The sequence below is a fragment of the Peromyscus californicus genome, unplaced genomic scaffold, assembly GCF_007827085.1.
Source record: "Peromyscus californicus insignis strain IS unplaced genomic scaffold, ASM782708v3 Scaffold_11__1_contigs__length_118956290, whole genome shotgun sequence".
Lineage (NCBI taxonomy): Eukaryota > Metazoa > Chordata > Mammalia > Rodentia > Cricetidae > Peromyscus > Peromyscus californicus.
Window position 1 is genome coordinate 26,654,518 of NW_026294402.1, and position 19,481 is coordinate 26,673,998.

Here is a 19,481-nt window from a genome sequence, read left to right on the forward strand (position 1 = left end):
CCTATACAAGGGGCCTAAAATACTTGGGGGACCCACAGCCAGGCACCAGGCTGAGCTCCGGGAATCCAATTGATGAGAGAGAGTAGAGATACTGCAGGTGAGGGACATCGAGATCATGATGGGAGGACGTGCAGAGATGACCGGCCACACTAGTGGAAACCCATGAACTGTGGAATGGTGGTTGTGGAGCCCCCACGGGACTGGACTAGGCCCTCTGGATACAGAAGACGGTTGTTTGGCTCAAACTTTTTTGGGGGGACCGGGGCAGGGGGATCATGATCTGTCCCTGTTACATGGGCAGGCTTCTGGGAATCCAGTGCCTGTGGTGTGACGCCTTGCATAGCCTTGATGCAGTGGGAAGGGACTTGGACCTGCCTAGGCTCAGTGTGCCAGGCTCTGCTGACTCCCCATGGGAGACCTTGATTTGGGGGATGTGGGGATGCGGGGTGGCTTGGGAGAGAGGGCTGGGGGATAGAAGGAAGGAGGAGGGGGGATCTGTGGGTGGTATGTGGAGTAAGTAGAAAATTTCTTAATGAAGAAAAATGAAAAAAAAAAACAACCAAACATTGGGGGACAATGCTCAGAGGGAAGTTGGAATGGGGTTAGACTTTGGGGAGTTACCTACTTAAGTGATACAAAGTTTATCACTCAAGTCTGTGAGATAGCTAACGGTTCTGCAACAGGAAGAGCAGGAAGAAACCAGAAAGATGTTATTTTTCTACCCAATCAATATCAAGCGGGGTGACAGGGAACAGAAAGCCAGACAAAGTCAAGTAGTATGAAGACTAGGACAGGACCACTGACCTTGGAGACTTGATCACTAGTCATTTCTTTGTAAGAAGAAAAGCTACTTGTAGGAAATGAAGGTACACGTGGCCGTTAGTGAGGAGAGCTAGCAAGTAGTGTCATCTCTTGGAGATGGTTTTTGATCTGTCAAAAGATACTTTGATAAATCCCTCAGTGGGCACATGAAAATATATCAATGGCTTGCCTTCCTTTTCTCTCACATTTTAATACGGCTTTGTGATATTCTGTAAAATCACACTTCTAATAATAAACAGAGAAACCACTGTAAAGATGACTCATAGCTTTGCACACTGACAGTATCACAGCCAATGAGGTTTCTCCCAGGAGTGATTACTGCTAATTAAAAATGTGACTCAAGAGGCGTTAGGAAGTTATCTAGCTAGCCTATCTTTCTCGCAGGCTTAGAAGGCTTCTGTATTCTCTCTGCCACTAGGCTGAGCAGGTGGAATTACTTCTCAAGGAAACAATGGAGCTGCTTGAAGCAGAACAGGTTTGGCCTTATGTGAGTCACAGCTTTACCACATGAATGGACAATTATGATGTGACGATTTTAATTTACAAAGTCTTTCTTCTAATTCCTGCTGATCTAAACTAAAACAAGGATTTGTCAAACAAGACAAATAGAAGACAAATATTAAGTGCTTTTTTTCAGAGTAGAGCCCCAAATTTGAGGACCAATAGTAAACATGTGAATATTGTTTGTTTTCAAAGATAACATTGCTAGCACTAATTAGAATCTAAATATAATCTAGGTATGTAGGTATGTCTGAGATCAGACGCTTGAAAACAACACTTAAAACATACTATGAATGTACTGTCTTGTTCCACTGGAACGCTGGCTTGCAGGCTTGAAGCAAACGGATTTGGTTTGGTCTGGGTTTTAAGGCATTTTGGGCAAGACTGCTAGGACTCTCACCAACACTTTAGAAAAACAAAAACAAAAACTTGGGCAAAAAGCAGCCTTGAAGCTTAGTGCTTGCTAGGTCTACAGGAAAAACTGCCTCTGGCTGCAAGTGACGTGGGGGGTGTGGTCCATGTGGGTGAGCCAGTCAGGCTGGCTTCCTTCATCTACTGCTGTTCCCGAGTCTCCTTTGAAAGGAGCTGGCCCAGGCTCTGTACTTTGATTGGTCTGTGATTATTTTTCTCAGATGTACATAACAATATCATGGTTTTTTTAGGGTTTTTTGTTTGGTTGTTTGTTTGTTTGGGTTTTGTTTTGTTTTGTTTTGTTTTGTTTTGTTTTTTGGTTTTTTTTGGTCCTTCTTAGAATAATTCTTCAGCCTCCAGGGCAGAAATGTAAAATACTGATGAAAATCTCAAAGCCAGGGGCTGCCTTTTTGCTACTGTTGGTCATCCCTATATGCCACTTGCTTCTCAGAAATACCGATGTGAAGACACTCACTTTGAGATACCCAAATCAAAGAATTGGAAAACGTTTAAGTCATCTTTCCATCCTGTGCAGAAGTCCTTTCTACAATATCCCTGATGAAGCTGGACTCAGAAGTGAACATGAGTAATCTTGCCAGGAAGGAGATTGAGAGATGAGAATCACTTGATTCCAGAAGTGCAAGACTATCTTGAGACCCTAATCTCAAAAGTAATGAAAAGGTGGGAAAACTCGCAGCTCTACTACTAAAACATCTCTCTTTTTCTTTCTTTCTTTTTCTTTTTTTTTTTTTTTTTTTTTGGAGAAAGGGTCTCATTTATCCTTAGTTGGCTAGAACTGATTATGTAGCTGAGAATGACCTTGAACTTTTTATCTTCCTGTCTCTACATTATCTCAGTGTTGGAATTACAGGTTTGTGCTCCCACACCTGGTTTATGTGGTGCTCAGGACTAGACCAAGGGCTTTTGGGTGTAAGGCAAGTATTCTACATGCCCAGCCTCCAAGTTTTGTCTTTCTATTGAGCAGATATTCCTCATATATCTGAAGCACTGCTGTTCTCCATTTGGCCTCCTCATGCTCAGAGCCTTTCCTTTGCTATAAATATGGCCCCTTCTTTAGCTATTTTGACTGTGACGATGTCTCCAAATACTCTGGTTATCCTTATAGCTCTACATACTCGCTTTCTTTCTTCTTCTTCTTCTTCTTCTTCTTCTTCTTCTTCTTCTTCTTCTTCTTCTTCTTCTTCTTTCTTCTTCTTCTTCTTCTTCTTCTTCTTCTTCTTCTTCTTCTTCTTCTTCTTCTTCTTCTTCTTTTTTTATTTTTCAGGACAGGGTTTCTCTGTGTAACAGCCCTAGATGTCCTGGACCTAGCTCTGTAGCCCAAGCTGGCCTTGAACTCACAGAGATCCACTGCCTCTGCCTCCCAAGTGCTGAGATTAAAGGTGAGCACCACCACCACCCAGCTTCTACATACTTTCTAACCTGCTAATCATGACCTTAAAATATGGGATTTAGAAAGTACAAAGTCATCCGTATAGGCATTGACATGGGACATGAAGCAGCGTGACAACACATGGACGAAGGAGAAGAATCCCGAGGGACAAAGATTCTGCCATTTATTTTGACAGCTATAGAAAAACCATTAAATGACTGTCAGATGTGCAGTTTAGAAAGATCACTCTGGGCTAAAGAACGGATTAGAGAGATTGCACAAGAGATTGCAATAACCTAGAGAGCATGTAATAAGAATCTGAATCAGGAGAGAGGAGTGACGGGCATTAGAAACTGACCCTACTCTGTGTCTTCAGGGATACAGAAGAAATGCAGGGGCTAAGGGTTTAGTTGGGAGCTATGTAGAACGCATGGTGGAACAGCAGATGAACTTTAGATTCAGGTCAGTTCAGAATCTCTGTCCTGCTCTGTCATTCCTGGCTGTATGTATTTTCAACGAAGGTCGGCATCCCTTTCAACCCCCAACCCCAGAGAAGGGTTTCCCTGTGTAGTCTTGGCTGTCCTGAAACTCACTTTGTAGACCAGGCTGGTCTGGAACTCACAGACCTCCTGCCTCTGCCTCCTGAGTGCTGGCATTAAAGGAGTGCGCCACCACCACCAGGCTGGCTTTCTTCTTAATAAAATGAATGATATCACCTGTTAAGCAAGGGTTTCTTTCATAAACACTAACCACAATGATGGAGAAAGTGCTCATGTTGCTTTGTGTAACTCTCCTAGCCAAGCAACTACCATCTTGGGGATTTCAGCTAAGTCAGTTTGCAAAAGAATTGTCCCTGCTGGGCTTGTTGAATGTTTGCATCCCCTCATGGAGGGTGGAAAGGGTCACAAGACCCTCACTTGAGTATCTAGCATCTCCCTACTACTTATTTATTCGACTCTGCCTTAATTGTACATGATCTTGGAGAGCTTGGACGAAGTTAGAGTGACTAGGAAGATGAGGGCAAGTAGAAGGGGAGGTGTTGTGTGATATACCTTTTCCTGAGGAGATGCAACACACACTTCTACTCACCCCAGATAGGGAACCCATGACAGACCAAAGTATGGATATATCACCAAAGTCCAATTTGATGAACCAATGACTTGTATTGGGATTTACTTACAGGAGTATGGGTGAGGCGGTTACTTAGAAGAGCAGAAATGATTCCAAGAGAGCTGCCTCACTAAGGCCCACCTCAGCATGCGTGACAGCCTCACACACAGCTGGGAACCTGGAGCACACTGCACAGCCTGCAGACAGCTCAACAGTTTGGCGAGTGTCCTCCCCAGATACTTGGGTTGACCTAAACCTCTTCCAGGCAGCTCAGCTGCTCTCAGTCTTTGCGGCTCAGCTTCTTTCTGTCTGAGGAGGGGACTCTCAGCTTTTTCCTGCCTTACTCTGGCAGGGAGGGGCCTAATAAATCTGGTCAGTTTCAGGGATTTCCTGAAGCTATTTTGAGCTACTTAAGGAGCTTCCCTGAAGGACAGAATGTTTCCATCTGGGAGGAGACTGTTAACCTGCAGGAGAGGAGACTCCATCTATCTTCTGGGAAGCTGTCATCCTGCTAGGTAAAGGCTTTCCAGCTGCAGCCTGCTGCGGGAAAGAGTACCCACACCCCTCTTAGTATAACTCACCTATGCTCCAAAGGAAGCACGATAAACCCATTGGGTCCCCAGAGTTAACTTGGCCATCATACCTCCGGTTGTCATTGAGACTTCAGGAAGAGGGGGTAGATCGTCTTTCCTCAACCCAAGGGAAGGGATTTTTAGCTATGTGTGTTTAGCTCAGAACAGAGTGCTTAGTAAGTGCTTGGTACAGGGTGGTGGGGAGTCGCATATCATTGTGTGGGAGAGTAGAAAAAGGAATCAGAGATGGCAAGAGAACAATAGTAGCTCATTTTGATCAGTGATTTTCAATTTATAGATTTCTTTTGAATATACTATCTAGTTTCATATTCATATATACCCTGTACAGCTCACTTACTTCATTTCCAGGACTCCATCCTAAGAAAGTAATCTAAGACGAGAATAAATGTTTAGTAGCAAAGCATTTGAGAGATTAGTTATTTACTTACCTTTTTTGAAGTAAAAGACAGCCCAGAGCCTCTTGCAGTCTGGGCAAGCACTATGCAAGTAAGCTCTCTCCCTAGTTCTTAGTTTCCACGAGACACAAGTGCTGTTATGCAGCCAGGCTGTCTTTGAGCTTACTGAATAGCCCAGGTTGTCCTCAAACTCCTGTTCCTCCTGCTTCAGGTTCCTAGTGCTAGGATTATAGGAATGAGTCACTATATCTGGGGAGATATGACCAACTATTTTAAAACATAATGCAAATTGAATACCTGGAGTATTTTTAAGTATGCATTTAAAGTAGACTAGAAGAAAATAAACTAACATTAATTTTTCTGGATAGTAGGATTATCAACAGTTGCTTTAGACTCCTCCATATTTTCTATAATGAACATGTATTCCTCTTATAATATAGGGAGTAATGGATCCCTTCTCTCTCACTTTTCTTTGTTTTATTAACAATCCACTGTTAAGTAGAGAGAGTAGTTGCTATACTTTCTATTTAAAATACTAATGCTGCCATCAATGTAATCGCTATAACTCTTTTTGGAACTTTCTCATGCCAGCCATTATAACTCTTTTAGAATGAATTTGTTAGGATCATAGCTAGCCCTGTCTCATTCGCTGTTTCAGTATAAATAATAGTAAAGGTCTACTCAAACTGACTTAAACAAGAATGCATGCTGAAGTGTAGCTCGTTGGTTCAATCCTGGGATCAATCCCCAGTATTAGGGAAAAAGAGAAAAATAGTATTCATGGACTTACTTGTTGGAAAAATCTTACTTGAAGGAGAAGAAATCAGGCCTGATTCCAATCAGGACTTTTGTTCACATCTAAAAAGAAATTATTATAGGGACTGGAGAAATGACTCAGCAGTTAAGAGTACTTGCGGCTCTTAGAGGAGATCCGGGTTCAGCACCCAACAACCACATATTGTAACTCTAGTTCCAGGGGACCTGACACCTTCTTTAGGCCTCCTCAAGCACCAGGCACAAACAGGCAAAACACTCAAACATGTTAAATAAATAAACAAATAAATAGATAAATATATTCTATCACTCTGTGTGTGTGTGTGTGTGTGTGTGTGTGTGTGTGTGTGTGTGTGTGTGAGAGAGAGAGAGAGAGAGAGAGAGAGAGAGAGGGGCAACATCCTCATTTATGATGGGCATGTGAGCAGCTCCATGAGTGGGTCTCTCTTCCCACTGTGTGAGTCCCTGGTGCTGAACTCGGGTGGTCAGGCTTGGCAGTAAACACCTTTACGGGCTGAGTCATCAGCATCTTTATTATGATCCATTTGCATCGTTATTACGATCCTGCTGGTAATTCTGACGCGACAGCTCCTGGTGTGAGAGCGGCTGGTGTGGCAGGCTGTGTGCAGTCTCAGGTCCTGCTCTGTAGCCTCACAGGAAATTGTACAGAACAGACAGCTTCTTCACAGCCTTCTAAACAAGTCCTGAGATTTTTCTGGCTGAACAATTTAGGTCACATGTTCACCCCAATCGATATCCAGGGGTTGGGGTGGGAGGAGAAGGTGGAAATAAAATGTACTCCGTATCTTAAGCTTTCTAGATCCTCTCGGGAATTGGAGGAGCAGTGTGGGGGAAGGGTAGATGAGGGAATATCAAACAGGGAAGATGCATTGGGAAAGGAGGCTAAACAGGCACCAGACCGTGTAACTCATGCTGTCTCAATATTTCCTTTAATGTGGCACTTATTGGTCAAACTAGTGTCACTCCTACGATCCTTAGTTTTTAGTTTATTCTGTGGTCACTGAATAAACCCGAATTAAGTAGAGTTTCCAAAACTCCAGTGCTTTAAGTTACCTTAGTAAATCTTCAACTTGAAGATAAGGCGTAGAATGGTTAGCACATAATTGTCTCTTAATTTGGCTTATTGATCAGCTGCAGGTATTTGTTAGCTGTTTTTATATTTATGTTAAAACATTTCTATTGCATGTGTATGGGTGTTTTGCCTACATATATGTCTGCTCACCACGTACATTCCTTAATGCCCGTGGAGGCCAGAAGAGGGTGTTGGGTCCTCTGGAACTAGAGTTACAGATGGTTGTGGGCCACCATATGGATGCTGAGAACTGAACCTAGGTCCTCTGGAGGAGCAACCAGTGCTCTCAACCAATTAGCTATCTCTCCAGCCCAATTTTACTTGTGTGTTTGTGTGTGTATATATGTACTTTTTAGCTGTCCAGCCATCTCTCCAGCCCCTTAACAGCCAAAATGTTAACAGCAAATTTCATACTCACAAAATGTTCTGAGGCTTTATAAAAATGAAATAATTTGCCAGGCGGTGGTGGCACACACCTTTAATCCCAGCACTCGGGAGGCAGAGGCAGGCAGATCTCTGTGAGTTCAAGGCCAGCCTGGGCTACAGAGTGAGTTCCAGGACAGGCTCCAAAGCTACACAGAGAAACCCTGTCTCAATAAATAAATAAATAAATAAATAAATAAATAAATAAATAAAATAATTTCTTCTACCTTACACAGAAAGTAAGTGAAACCCTGGATTTGAACTCAGGTCTGCCTCTCTCTAGAACTGCCTCTCCAGCATTAGACTATGTAGCAGGGTCCTTGCTGTTGTTCCTTTTGGAGGCGGGGGCCAAGCAGGCACAGAGTCAACGACACAGACTCCGGGAGAATGTCAAAACAACAAGCTCAGTTTATTCAGGAAGAGGCAAGCCTTATATACCCTCCACCCCACCCTGGGGGGAGGTCTGATGAATATGCATCTGCTGGTGTGACATGGCTGCCTCTCATTGGTCCAGGTCATCTCCAGATCATGTTTCAGCTGCCCTTGCTAAGACCATCAGGCAGACCCAGGCTGGCTCTCAGAAAGTATCTTTTTTACTTGTTTGGGCCTTCTGGCCCTCAAGCCCGTTAGGGATGAGTCATCCCACAAGACTAGACCCATGCTGTTTTTCCTGGTTTGCTTTCTGTCGCAGTGAAAAACATCAGGATAAAAAAACAACTGAGGGAAGAAAGAAAGGGTTAGTTTCAGCTCACAGCTTTCAGACCATCCTCAAAGGAGGCAGGGCAGGAACTCAACACAGGAACCTGGAGGCAGGAACTGAGTTAGAAACCATGCAGGAATGCTGCTCAGCTAGTTTTTTTAATGCAGGTCAGGCCTGTCTGTCCCAGGCATGTGCAGGTACCTACAGAAGTCAGAACACACCAGAGCCCTCCTATGTCAATCAGCAATCGAAATATCCCCGAGCCGTGCCCACAGGCCAGTCTGATGGAAACAGTTCTTCAATAGAGGCTCCTTCTTCCCAGGTGTGTCACGTTCTCAACCAAGATTAGCCATGAAAGCCTATTCTAAACCACCTCGGCGTTACCGTTCAGCAGTGGCCTGGTTTCTAAGCTCTGGGGGGGCTTCACGTGGCTCTCTGTGTCCTGACTGCTGAGGAGAACAGCTTCAGCATCACGCTTCCTGGCACACCTTCTCAAACGCACCGTCAGCAGCATTCAGAACAGCCCTTGGACGTCTGCCCTGCAGAGACTTTGATGGTGGCTGTACTATTTTGAGATGAAAAGAGTTCAACATCCAGTGGGCCAGAAGCATATTCCAACGTCAGCTTTTTAAATCTGCCGGGACGTGGTACACAATGGAGCTTCAGGAGGCCTGAGCTGTTTCCAGTTCGACTACAGGAAGATGGGTCTCACCCCAACAGAGGTGAGTTGTAGGTTAGGCAAAGCATTGGTCACCGTGGGGTGACCAACACTACCATCACACCTTCAGATGTTACCGGTCCTGGGATGTCTAGATTTCTGCCGGAAATTTTTAGAAAGGCAGAGGTATCATCCCCTGTGTTGTGCTTATATTCACATCTAAGTTACACAGGTATAGTAAAATATGGAATTAAGACTCATCTTGAGAATTTAAAAAATATTATGTGTATGTGGCAGAGGGAATGACTGTACATATGTGTGCATGTGGGGACCTGCAGAAGTCAGAAGAGTGCATCAGATCCCCTGGAACTGGAGTTCCAGGCGGTTGTGAGTCACCTGGTATAGGTGCTGGAAATCACCCTGAACTGCTGAGCCATCTCTCCAAATCTCTCACCTTGAGAACGTTTGTGGACTTTGTTAGTTGAGACAATGTATTATAATTATGTGATAAAATAATTTGTCCCTGGGGTTTCTATTGCTGTGAAGAGACACCATGACCACAGCAACTCTTATAAATGAAAACATTTAATTGTAGTGGCTGGCTTACAATTCAGAGGTTCAGTCCATTATCATCATGGTGGGACATGGCGTTGTGCAGGCAGCCATGATGCTGGAGATGCAGCTGAGAGTTCTACATCGTGCAGGCAATAGGAAGTGAACTGTCTCACTGGGCGTGGCTTGGGCATGCATGAGACCTCAAAGCCCACCTCCACAGTGACATACTTCCTCCAACAAGACCACACCTACTCCAATAAGGCCACACCTCCCATTAGTGCCACTCCCTTTGGGAGCCATTTTCTTTTGAACCACCACATACCTTTTTCCCCTTTTGAGATGCATGTTAAAAGCACGCCTTTAATCCCAGCACTCAGGAGGCAGAGGCAGGCGGATCTCTGTGAGTTTGAGGCCAGCCTGGCCTACAAAGCAAGTTCCAGGAAAGGTGCAAAACTACACAGAGAAACCCTGTCTCGAAAAACCAAAAAAAAAGCATTTATGAAAATAAAGAGTAAAAGCTTGCCTTTAGAAGAAGAGCCATAGAGGAGCTGGGGAGATGGCTCAGTGCTGGGCTCACTCACTGGCATTTTTAAATTAAAAAAAAAAAAGATCTGGGGAGATGGCTCAGTGTTTAGGACCAATTGTTCTGCTAGCATAAGGACCTGAGTTCAGGTCCCTGCCCCCAGGTAAAAAGCTTCGCATGGAGTGCTGGGTGTGGTGGTGCATGCCTTTAACCCCAGCACTCAAGAGAAAGAAAGGTAGATCTCTAGGAATTTGAGGCCAGTCTGGTCTACACAGTGAGTTATCTAGGCCAGCCAAGGCTACATAGTGAAAAACAAAAACCAAAATATAACCCCAGTGCTGAGGGGGCCAGAGAGAGGAGGAGGTTTGGCTGCCTGCCTAGCTCCAGGTTCCATGAGAGACCCTTGTGTTAATACTCTGATCCACTCCTTGAAATCCTGCCCCTTGGTCCGCCTCTTCTCTCTCTCTTCTGCTTTCCTCCCATGAGGTGAGCACCCCCCGCCCTTCTTTCTCTCTCTTTCCCTCTTTCTCCCGCCCCAACCAAATAAAACTCTTCACTGAGCGCATCTCTGTCTCTCACCCGATGTGGGGCACCATGGCTCTACCCTCCAGGACCTCCTGACCTCCTGCATACAATATCGTAACACTTTGTCTCAAGAGAGTAAGGTGGAAACTGATGGAGCTGGGCATCTGATATCTTATGGCCTCCATGAATACTTACTTACATATATATAATGAATATACTATATTCACATACACATGGGGTAGAGTTGGGGAGATGGAGAGAGAGAGAGACTTTAAAAGGGAGACAAGTGAATATTTAATACACATTTAAAATGTATAGCTGTTTCTTAAATCACTCCGATGATTTAAGAACCACCTTTCAAATCTGGTAGAAATCATTTGCATGGAGAGGAGAGGGACAAACTATAAGGCACACATATGGAGAACTACACATATTAGGTGAAGATAAGTGATAGTGAGATATCTCAAGATCAAGTTAATGTCATCAGATAAAAAGATGCTTGCACTTCCGAGTCATAAAGACTGATGTATGGAGCAATAGCCCATCCTTCAGAGGGGAGTTTTTCTCCCGTGCTGATTTTAATCTCAATTTCTTGGCTGCTTCCCTAGATAGATTAAGGCTAACGCTTTCTGCATCTGTGAAGTGGAATCTACAGCGACAAAGGGCGTTGTTCCAGCAGATGTGAGGGGTTTTGTCTTTAAAAATTGATAAAGAATGGCTTCCTGTCCAGTTCTTCATGTACTCTGCCAACTTGCTTATTCCTGATGAACAGTTCTCTGGTGTTCAGTCTTGAGTTCTCTTGGTTTCTGTGAACTATGTTTCGTGTTGATTATAACTGAGGGACAAAAGTGCAACTATCCATCTACTTCATGTGCTGTTCAAGACCTCTGTCTTAGTTTCTCGACCTACTAACCTTCTTTTTAGGCGTTCCCTTGAGGAAATGCCAGCACAGATTTTTTTTTTTCCCAAGTCTATTTTACTCCTGTTTGAGCAATCATGGTAAAAGGTCATTTAGGCCAGATGAGAAGAAGAAACACACAGCTCTAACTGAAAACCTCACAGAGACAATTATGTAAAGTGAACTTCGGAGGATGATTGTGGTTTTCCATTAAGGAAGTTCTACCTATTTATTTATTTATTTATTTATTTATTTATTTATTTATTTATTCATTCATTCATTCATTTTTTGTTGTTTTTTTGTTTGTTTGTTTTTGTGACACAGTTTCTTTGTGTAGTCCTAGAATTCATTTTGTAGACCACGCTGGCTTAGAACTCAGAGATCCGTCTGCCTCTACTTCCCAAATTCTGGGCTTAAAGGACTGTACCACCACACCTAGCTGGAAGTTCCACCCCTTAACAAAGGAAATCAGTGCCATTTGTTTTGAGAAGATCCAATAAATCTTTTAAAATGGCCTTAGAGTTAGTGTTTATTTCTTTCTGCCATTTAGTCTCTTTGAATCATTAGGAATTAATCAACAGTAAGACAGGGCATGAGATTGAGGCAAGAGGATTGTGAGTTTGAGATCAGCCTGGACCACACAGCCAGACATCAAAAAAAAAATTAAGAAAAACTGGAAATTTTCAAACTTTCAAGCAATTGCTGATACCTTAGACCAGTGGTCCTCAACCTTCCTAATGCTTCGACCCTTTAATACAGTTCCTCATGTTGTGGTGACCTCCAATCATAAAATCATTTTCATTGCTACTTCATAACTGTACTTTTGGTACTGTTATGAATCATAATGTAAATATTTTTGGAGAGAAAGGTTTGTCAAAGGGGTTGAGACCAATAGATTGAGAACCACTGCCTTAGATGCTGATAGATTACAGAATATTTTGGGGGCTAAAAGTATTCTCTATTTGATGTCCAAATATGGTGGCACACACCTATAATCTCAACACTTGGGAGGTATCAGGCAAGACAACCAAGTGTTAAAGGTCATCTCAACTACACAGCAAGTTCAAGGCTAGCCTGGACTATAAGAGACTCTGTTTCAAAAAATAACAACAAAAATTCTACATTTTTATTGATTGTTTTTCTTAAAGCTTAAAACTGAGATATATGACCTGATAATGAGATGAAATATTCTAAGACATATTTATTTTATGTATATGAGTGTTTGTATGTATGTATGTGTGCCACATACATGCTGGGTGCCTGTGGAGGCAAGAAGAAAGCATCAGATACCCAAGAACTGGAGTTATAAATCCTTGTGAACTAAGATGCAGGTACTGGGAATAGAACCTGGGTCCTCTGCAAGGGCAGCAAAAGCTCTTAACTACTGAGCCATCTCTCCAGCCACTAGAGCTGAAATTTTTAAAGAATTTTAAAAATGTTACATGTATGGGTGTTTTACTCATGTGCATGCCTGGGTGTACCATGCTTGCTTGGTGATTGCGCAGCCAGAAGCAGTTTCAGGTCTCTTGGAACTGGAGTTCCAGATAGTTCTGAGCTACCCTGTGAATGCTGGGAACAGAACCCAGATCCTCTGGAAGATCCTTCAGAACTCTTAACTTCTGAGCCATCTCTTCAGCCCAAGAGGAAACGCTTTAAATTAGAGCCTTTAGCTACCGAGCATTCTTGACAGTTGTATTTCCCATTGTGCTCCTTGTTTATAATTGCTTTTATTATTGTGTATTCAACAACTTTGGCCTTAATCAAACACTTCCACTAAGAAGGGAATCAATAAGAAGAACATGTGTTAAAGAATAAAAGAAGTCTAAAATTTAGTGGTGCAAAAAAACTGAAAATCACAGTGTTGAGAAATGGTAATATTCTTCCATTAACGGTAGGCCATTATTTTTAATAAGCCTTATTTTGGAGCAGTTATTAGGCCATTTAAAAATTGCTTTATAGGCCGGGCGGTGGTGGCGCACGCCTTTAATCCCAGCACTCGGGAGGCAGAGCCAGGCGGATCTCTGTGAGTTCGAGGCCAGCCTGGGCTACCAAGTGAGTTCCAGGAGAGGCGCAAAGCTACACAGAGAAACCCTGTCTCGAAAAACCAAAAAAAAAAAAAAAATAATAAAAAATAAAAAATAAAAATTGCTTTATAATTCTGGCACATACAATTTGCAAGAACAAAGAGACAGGAATGTAATCATCCTGTATTCAGGACTGTAAAGATTACAAGTGGAGTACTGTGTGCAATTTTGGTTCCTAATAGAAGTAAGATGTACATAACTTTGGAATAGTCTCAACCAACATATTCGGAGGCTAGAAAACAAGCCACATGGAATTTATCCTATGGATACACTCACACAAATGGGTACTAATGAATGAAGCTCCGGCACTATAACAAAAGCAAAAGATTGGAAGCCTTCCATGACTGCTAACGCATCCATATAATGAACTCACCTCATATAGAATTCTTTTAAAAAAGATTGAGGAGTAGGGGCATGGGGGTACACATCTGCATTCCTAGTCATGTCTAGAGGCTGAGACAGGAAGAGCCAGAGTTCAAGGCCAGCCTGATCTACATATCAAGAACTTACTTCAAAACATTAGAAGGTTCCATTACAAAAAGGTCTCTAAGATTTATTGTTAAATGAAGCAATAAAAGCACAGAATTTGTATGTAGGATGCTACCACTGTATTCCAAAAAGAAAGGGGGTGGCAGTGAGATGGCTCTGAGCACAAGACACTTCTTGTCAGGCCTGACAACCGGAATTTCATCCTTAGGACCCACATGGTAGAAGGAGAATAGCAATTCTGACAAGTTGACTTCTGACCTCCACACGCTCACATACACAAAACAAAATAAGTGCAATGCTTACTTTTAATTTAAAAGGGGAGTCTCAGTGGTAGAGTCCTTGCTTAGCATGTGTGAGGGAAAAAATAAAAATTGGGGGAGTACATGCAATTATTATACCTGTGTATAAATAAAATGAAGTCTGAACATATACACATGAAATCAATTAGTGATTTTTTTTTTTTTTTTTTTTTTGGTTTTTCAAGACAGGGTTTCTCTGTGTAGCTTTGCGCCTCTCCTGGATCTCACTTGGTAGCCCAGGCTGGCCTCGAACTCACAGAGATCCGCCTGGCTCTGCCTCCCGAGTGCTGGGATTAAAGGCGTGCGCCACCACCGCCCGGCCCCAATTAGTGATTTTCTATGAAAGGGGTGGAAACTAGGTGAATGGGTAGGAGAAAGAAAGTGATGTTTTCTTTTAGAGCTTTGTATCTTTTTGACATTTCCTAATGTATTATTTATTTTTAAAAAACCAAATAAATAACATTAAATGATTAAATGAAGAGCAAAAAACAAACAATATGAAGAAAAATGGCAAGAGGGGTCAGGTGGTGGCGCACACCTTTAATCCCAGCACTCAGGGGGCAGAGTCAGGAGGATCTCTGTGAGTTCGAGGCCAGCCTGGTCTACAGAATGAGATCCAGGACAGCCAAGGCTACAACAGAGAAACCCTGTCTCAAAAAAGACAAGGGAAAAAAGTGACAAGAGGGATGAGGGTTTAAATTGTGTCTGTACTTATGAATGGTCCTAAATAACTCACGAGAGTCTCAACAATCCCTGTAAATTACCACATGGTTAACTCAATTGCAAAGACAATGAATGAATTGTTCCACAGTAGAGTTCACTCATGATTCAGACATGGTCCTAATTCACGGAGGATAATATTGAATTAGTGGCTGTTTTTTGTTTTCTGTTTTGCTTTGTTTTTTGTTTTAAATGATAAAGCATTAGTCAGTAGAAGAATAATACAACTCTCTACTCTCTAGACTTAATGATTGCAAATTTATTGTTTATAAACTGCTTTCTCATTTAATCCATCTTTATAAAAACCATTCTGTAGTACATAGGATAGAAATTTCTATTTTCTGGTCTACAAAGCAAGTTTCAGGACAGCCAGACAGAACTACACAGAGAAACCCTGTCTCAAAAAACCAAAGAAAACAATTTTTTTTCTTCTATTTTCAAGTTGCAAATAAGAAATGGAAATACGAGGGCTGGGAGATGGCTCAATGGATAAGAACCCAAACACGAAGACCTGAGTTCAAATTCTCAGCACCAGCGTAAAGCACAGCATGACCGTAAGTGCCTATCACCCCAGCATTGCAGGAAGGAGACCAGCAGATCCTGAGAGCTTGCTGACTGACCAGTCTGGTCAAAATGGGTGAGCTTCTGGTTCAGTGAAAGGCCTTGTCTCAAGGCAATAAGGTAAACAATGGTAGAGGGAAACACCCAGTGTCATACTATGGCCAGGCATGCAAGCTACACACTCATGAATACACTACACTACACACACACACACACACACACACACACACACACACACACACACACACACACACACACACACACACTGGAAATATGAGATGAAAACTTACCAATGATTCCAACTACTAGAACACAATTTTGTTCAGTTTTGTGGTCCTAGGAGTGGAACCCTGGACCTTCTGCACCTAAACAAGCTCTCTACCACTGAGCAACACTCTCAGCCCATTGAATATGGTATTTGAAACTGAGACTAGCTTGAAAATAGGAGCCAAATCATCACCCAGGGCTTGCCAAATCACTGAACTCTCTAGAAGGCCTTATACTGTTACACTGTGCCTGCTGCTCCTGTTTCTGGCCCTGAATTATTGCATAGTTACTCTTTTTTCTTTATTCTGATCCAGAGATTTTGCTGAATTGCTAACTTGATTCTTTATAGTAAAATATAAAGAATTATATTATGGCAGTGGTGGCATTTACTCTCAGCACTGGGCGGGGAGTTGGGGACAGAGGCAGCCTGGTCTGCAAAGTGTGTTCCAGGACAGCGAGGTTACACAAAGAAACCCTGTCTCAAAAAAAGAAAAACAAACAAAAGACTTTATATAGTCAATCTTAAAATTTAATGTGTTTAAGAGTTCGAGGCCAGCTTGGGCTACAGAGCAAGTTCCAGGAAAGGTGCAAAGCTACACAGAGAAACCCTGTTTCGGAAAAACAACAACAACAACAAACAAAGAATTACAAAGAAAACTTATTAAAATGCAGATTCCAAGTACCTCTCTCTAACAATTCTGATTGACTGGGTCCTGGGTGAGGCCTGGGAAGGTGCCTTTTACAAGCACACAACTGTTCTTATTCAGGGGAAATGGGTGCTGCCATAAAAATATATTCAACAATGAGATTATTTGTAACAAGTGACTCGGCATGGCTGATTAAAATGAGCACAGCATCTCAGAAGCTCTCCTGGAGCTCATTATTGCTAATACAAAGAGGCAAAGACGAGGAGCTGGTGATGATTAGCCCCAGAGGGCTGAGAAGAGGCCATGGTGAGGCATACACCATTTATTTGTCTACAGTTCAGAGGAAGACACGTGTTAAATCACTTGAATCTTTCCTTTACCTCTGAAACTCTGTGAGTGTGCACTGAAGTGTCTTTGGAAGTACAGGGGTCGGGTGGTGGGGTGGTGGGGTGGTGGGGTGGTGGTGGGCAGTCAGGAGCACTTGCCTGTTCTCTTGTTTCAAGTTGACCATGCTAATTAGAGACCTTGGTGGTTTGGGATTCCGTTACCCAGTGACTGCTGTCTCCCCCTGCAGCCCTGTGCCATCTGAGATTTGAGAGTACATCTACCTGTGTCCCCGAGGTCCCCTCCAGAGGCCTCACTCTGGACAGCCTTGTTGACTTCCCTGCCTTTCCACTCCAGTCTTGGTGAAGCCCCAGCTTGGCTTCTTTTACAGTTGGGCACAGCATTTTCTTTCTTCGGTTGACCTCTCTGGCCAAGAGTATTTTGTGAAAGCAACTTTAAAATTATTTGAAATGGCTTAATGCCTAACGCACACATTTGTCATTTGCTGAAGGGTTTTACAGTTTTACATAACTTCCTGAGTGTTTTTAACTTTGCGCTTATGGCCCAAGGCAATTATTGCAAAGGACACACTTTTATTAATTGAAATCATAAATACTTTGTAGGTGTTCTAATAAAATGAGGTGATTTAAGGTTTAAATGGCAGATTGAGTCATTCTCGAACCGCAGCCCAGCCCACCTTGGTAAAAGCCGATGGAAAAATACAGAAGGAGAGTGAGAAAAGTTAAACAGCACCTCACAGAGGTCATAGGAAATGTCAGGAGTTTAGTTTGGTTTTTAGTTTTGTTCTTGCTGGGCTTTTGAGATGGAGCCCAGGATCTCACACATGCTAAGCAGTCCTCCTAGCCCTGAGCTACAGCGAAAACCCCTCCTGAAGTTTAGAAAGATATTCTCACTGGAAATTTCATTTGCCAACTGTTTTTCCTTGATGCAAAGAGTAGCAGGTGTTAATTTCTCAACTTGTTCCATCTTTCGGTAGATCATGCCCTAATAGGAATGATTCTATGCTGTAACCACTTACTGGCTTTTAAAATCACTTAACACTTATTGGCCAATTCCTGCTTTCTATATACTGCATTGGTGAGAATCATTAATTTATTTTTCAAAAAGGAAATACAGATGCACTTTGACCATATATATCCCCATAACTCCAACACAAATTGAAAATATCATCTGGGATAGGAGTATAAATCTGTCCATGGTGATATGCTTGCCTAGTATCTGTGAAGGCCCGGGTTTGATAGCCAGAACTGCAAAAACAAAAACAAACACACAAACAAATCACCCATAAGTGAAAAGTGCATGTAGAGGGCTAGGTATGGCAGTGCACACCTATAATCCCAACACTTGGGAGGTAGAAGCAGAGGATCAAGAATTCAAGACCAAGTGGGCATGGTGGCACACGTCTTAATCCCAACACTGGGAGGTAGAGGCAAGCAGATCTCTGTGAATCTGAGGACTGCCAGGACTACATAGTGGGGCCCTGTCTAAAAAACAAAAACAAACAAACAAACAAATAAAAACAGTTCAAGACCAGCCTGAGCATTCCAACTACTTGAGACTGTGTTTTGGAAAAATAGCATATCCATTTAGTGTCTGACATGGTAGCACACTGCTATAATCCCAGTACTCAGGAGGCTAAGGCAGGAAGGATGCCTTTTTTAGCCTAGGCTGTACAGTACGTACCAGGCCAGTTAGGACCACAGAGTTATATGCTACCAAAAAACAAAAACAGGGCAAGATGGCTTAGTGGGTAAGGAACCTGGCCATCAGATGGCTTAGCAGGCAAGGCTCCTGGCCATCAGATGGCTTAGCGGATAAGGATACTTGCCACCAATCCTAGCCATCGGAGTTGAGTTTGATCCTCAGAACTCACATGTTGAAAGGAGAGCCCTAAGGACTGAAACTTGTCCTCAGACCTCTGCCCAGGTGCTGTCATTTGCATGCATGTATATGCACTCTAAATAAATAAATGTTAAAAATTAAAAATATACATCTAAAGGCAGGTATGGTGGGATGTGCTTATAATCCTAACATTCAGGAGGCCAAGGCAGGAAGATAGCAAGTTCAACCCCATCCTGTTACATAGTGAGAACTTGTCTCAAAAAATGCATTTAGTATACATAATGTACAACACGACACAGCCTTGCTCAGGGGTAGAGTAAACAATAGCGTTTGGCAGCGTTTGGTAGCTTGACTACCACGCCAAGGCCCTGGGTCCTGGGTTTGGTGTCCTATGTCAAAAAAAAAAAAAAAAGAAAAGAAAAGAAAAGAATAGCCACCTCTAGGGAAGATCAGAGGGGCCTCCAGTAAGCTCTGCCTTCATCCCTGAGGTTCCTTACATCTTCAGCCACAGTGAGCCAGCAGAGGATTCCAAAGCTAGATGAAAGTTGCATCCTCTGGGGATGTAGCTCAGAGGTAGAACATGTAGTTAGCATGTTCAAGGACCTGGGAATGGTCAATCCCCAGCACTAATCCCAACACAGAGAAAAAGAGAAAAAGGAAAAGAAATAGGCTTAGTGTGACTGAAGAGCTGAATTTGAAATTGTATTTTGTTTTAATGAATTCTTCCACCCATTCATTCATTTGGGGGTGTTAGAGGTCACACCCAATTCTTTGGGCATGCTGAGCAAGAAACAGCACCACTGAGTTATACCTCCAGCTCTGTCTGTTGTTGTTTGTTTGTTTGTTTGTTTGTTTG

The 19,481-nt window shown here is 42.7% G+C and overlaps 1 pseudogene; it reads left to right on the forward strand.

Annotated features, from left to right (window-relative positions):
- Positions 1 to 1,086: 1,086 nt before the first annotated feature.
- LOC128106038 (uncharacterized) lies at positions 1,087 to 1,217 on the forward strand (annotated as a pseudogene).
- The last annotated feature ends 18,264 nt before the right edge of the window (positions 1,218 to 19,481 follow it).